Below are 4016 nucleotides of genomic sequence, written 5' to 3'. Positions count from 1 at the left end.
ATAAGTGATCTAGCCTGTGGTATCCTCAGGAAAAAGGATTCCAGGAATCCTGAACCTTGTGTTATCTATTTCCACCATATTTTGATGTGTGTAAAGAACATGTGTCTCTTTGTAATTAGGGACATCAAAGACGTCAGACTGGACGGCGAGTCCCAGTGAGGTGATGCAGGCAGAGGAGCTCTGAGCCGCCCACCCGAGGTGGCTTCCCATCCACACGGGTGCTTCCCAGACAGTTCGGTTTGCTTGGCAGAAACTTCTTTTCATTCTTCCAAAGCATCGATGGTCTTCGCATCTCCTCAGGGCGTCTCCTGGGAGGAATTCTTGGATGGTGTCCTTGTGTCGGTGGAGAACAGTGCTCAGAGCTGGCACTTGCAGACTCGAGTGTCGTGGGGCAGGGCGGTGGCGCCTTCCTGACTTTTGAAGGTCGTGACATAGTAGCTTGGACACAGACGTCCCTGCTCTCCTGCCACAGCACCCCTGGGTTTGCAGAGCAAGCAGCCTTCCCAGGGCTTTCCACCTGGCAAGGCCGTGCTCTGCTCAGCAATGTGAATGCCTGGGCAGCAGAGGCGCCTCCCCTTGTCAGGCAGCTTCACAGAGCACAGCTTCACCAGTCAGAGGGAGCAGTCTGGAGAAGCAAGATGACCCCACCGGGACTGCAGAGCCTCCTGCTTACCAACAAGGACCTGTCCTCAGCCGCGAGGTCCCTCACTCCCACCCTGTAATTGTGGGGGGAGTGCCAGCAATAGGTCTGTCCCCTGGCAAGTTGGCCACAGAGCCCACCATCCACTGCAAGGCTGTGACAGCCCGCGCACCCCCGCTTCTCCTCTGCTTGTACGGTTCCCCCAATAAATCCTATTTTCCATCTCACCCCTGTGGAGCTGGTGCTTGTTCACATCCCCCTTGCAGCAACAGTTGGCCACCGTGAAGTCAACCCCATCATGTCTCCATGCCAGTGCCCAGCAGGAGACCGCCCACCATGCCTGGGTAGTTATGGTCACCTGGCCCAGATGTAACCTGGACCAAGAGTGGATGGGGACACCTGGAGCTGGGGCCTCTGGAGGGACTGCTGAGGGGCCAGCTGCAGCCCGTGGTCTCTCCCAGGCCTGATGTGGCAGGTCATGTTGCTGAAAGAGGCGGGATGCTCTGCTCTGGCCATTAGCCTGAGTTCCCCCGGACTCATTTGCATAAGCCTGGGCAAGTTGCACCCTTGGGCCAAGGGCAGACTTGCCCACCTGTCCATCCTTTGCCGATGGCAGAGGACACAGTGGTTGCGCTTCGGGCGGTGTTCGTGGCCCTGAAGCATCCTGCCCTGAGGCTGATCGAACCACCCCCAGCTGGACTCAGAGCCAAGGCTACAGATCCAGTACTCCAATCCCGACTCCCACTAAGTGGTGCGAACGTGCACGCCCGCAGGAGGCAGCCATGCCCAAGGAAGGCATCTGCTAAAAGACAGTCCAGCTCATGCCACCACCAGCTGGACCTCTGGTCAGGCTCCCTGCAGAGGGGGAAGCTCCACACGTGCCCAAGATACAAGAGAAACGCCCGGGTCACAGCAGCCTGAGTCACTGCAGCCTCTGCTACCTGCCAAGCCTGCGCCCTCTGCACCTGTGGGCTGGTTGCCTCTGTGATGGGGCCTCCGTGGCCAGCATCTTCCTGCCATGGTCACATGATGCCATGCCCTGTCACCTTGGCTGGGCTCTGGGCACCCCTAAGTGGGTATGAGGCAAGTCAGAGGAAGGATATCAGCTTCTCTTCCCTTTTGGACATTTGCGTCATTGACCGGGCTGGCCCACTCTTCCTCTGCCTCGCGTCTGCTTTGACCTTAGAAGACAGATGGCAGCCCACGTTGCTGGGCTGAGACTCCAATGTACGTGAATTTGGATGATGCTGTTGCCTTGGGCAGGTTCACAGCCGCCAACCTGCACTCTGTGGCCACTCAGCCATGACAAGGACCTGACAGCCACTAAGTGAGCTTCAGAGCCTTCATTTGGAAAGTTCCAGAGCCACCAGATGTCCCCTGCCCAGTCAGTGTCACAGAGTTAGAGCGTGCGGGTGAACGCTGGCTGTGGAGTGTGCAGCCCAGCAGCGGCTCAGCGGGGCAGCTCCTGCTTCCAGCCCTGGCTCTGCTGGTGCTTCGCCCACAAACCCTGCTGTGTGCCATCTGCACCACGTGGTGTGTGTCAGTGCCCTTTGACGTGACATTGTCAATAATGTCTCATGAAATTTAAAATAAATTCCCAAGGCATCAGAAAGGTATCAACAAAGAACTCTAAGTTTGAAAATGGGGGTGGGGGCAGTGGCCAGCTCTGGGAGCCCCTGACCCACCGTTATCAGGTGGGCCCCATCCCCCCGTGGTCCCAGCCTAGCCTCCTGTCCCACCTCCTCTGCCAAGACAGAGTGGCACAGGACGCCTGCCACTAAGGCCAGCAGGTGTGTCTCTGAGCTGGCTGTGGGCACTGACTGCCCTCCCAGGTCCCCTCCAATGCCAGCTCCTCTGGCTTCCCCTCCCAGCCCCCTTCGTGCGCCCAGCCTTGGAGTGGGGGTTGGTGATTTGGGAGCTGGACCTCAGCCTGCTTCTGCTCTGCCACGTTTGGGGTTCACAGTTTGTCAGTCAGCCCTCCCTTCTGCAAATGACACCTGGGCGTCGTGTCCAGCTGCCTCCTGGGCCCTGCCCGGCATCTCCCGTGAGCACCAGCAATGCAGGCGGCAGAGGGGACTGTCCCCCGCCCTCTTGCCTGAGGGAGGAGACCACGGATGAGTGACAGTCATCCTCGATGCCCTGCCTGTCCTGCATCCCATCAGTCATCAGGGGCTGCCACCTGCCTGCTTGGTCTTTTTTTTTTAAGATGGAGTCTTGCTCTCGCCCGGGCTGCAGTGCAATGGCGTGATCTCGGCTCACTGCAACCTCCGCCTTCCTGGTTCAAGCGATTCACCTGCCTCAGCCTCCTGAGTAGCTGGGACTACAGGCGGCTGTCACCACGCCCGGCTAATTTTTGTGTTTTTAGTAGAGACAGGGTTTCTCCATGTTGACCAGGAAAGTCTTGATCTCTTGAACTCATGATCCATCCGCCTCGGACTCCCAAAGTGCCAGCCCATCAGTGGCTTTTAATAAGTTCACAGGGTTGTGCATCTATCACAACTATCTCATTCCAGAACATTTTCATCACCCTGAAAATCAGCCCTTCCCCATTGGCCATCCGTCTCCTCTGCCTTTTTTTTTTTTTCTTGAGACAATCTCACTCTGCTGCTCAGGTTGGAGTTGAGTGGTGTGATCTTGGCTCACTGCAACCTCCACCTCCTGGGTTCAACCCGTTCTGTTGCCTCAGCCTCCTGAATAACTGGGATTACAGGTGTGCACTGCCACACCCAGCTAATTTTTGTACTTTTAGAAGAGGCAGGGTTTCAAAATGTTGGCCAGGCTGGTCTTGAACTTCTGGGCTCAAGCAATCAGCTCCCCTCAACCTCCCAAAGTGCTGGGATGACAGGTGTGAGCCACACGCTCGGCCCCTCTGCCTGTTTCCTTCCCTCGTGTGCTAAGGAGCTGATGGGCCCCTTCCTCTAGAGTGTAACGCTGAGGGGATCTGGAGAATCCGGGGAAGGCCCTAGGACAGCAAAGGAGACCCTTTCATGGGTCCCTGTATTCATAAACATTCCCATCCCTCAGCCCATGACTCATGCAGGGCCCAGCCGCTGGCAGGTGTGACCACAGCAGTCTCCAAGCCTGTCCCCCTGCTGTTGTTCCTCTGCAAAACCTGGCCCCATCATAGCTCAGTGAGAACAGGGCACTTCCTCAGTGCACATCCCAGCACACACACCTGCCCAGGCATACTTTCCCTGGCCTCCTTTTTGAAACAGTCTCACTCTGTCACCCAGGCTGGAGTGCAGTGATGTGGCCTTGGCTCACTGCAGCCTCCAACTCCTGGGCTCAAGCGATCTTCCCACCTCAGCCTCCCAAAGAGCTGGGACCACAGGTGTGCACCACCACATCCAGCTAGTTTTTAATTTTTTTTTATTTT

Source organism: Colobus angolensis, unplaced genomic scaffold, assembly GCF_000951035.1.
Source record: "Colobus angolensis palliatus isolate OR3802 unplaced genomic scaffold, Cang.pa_1.0 Scaffold303, whole genome shotgun sequence".
NCBI lineage: Eukaryota > Metazoa > Chordata > Mammalia > Primates > Cercopithecidae > Colobus > Colobus angolensis.
The sequence above is the reverse complement of the archived record's forward strand: the minus strand, read 5'-3'. Positions refer to the sequence as shown.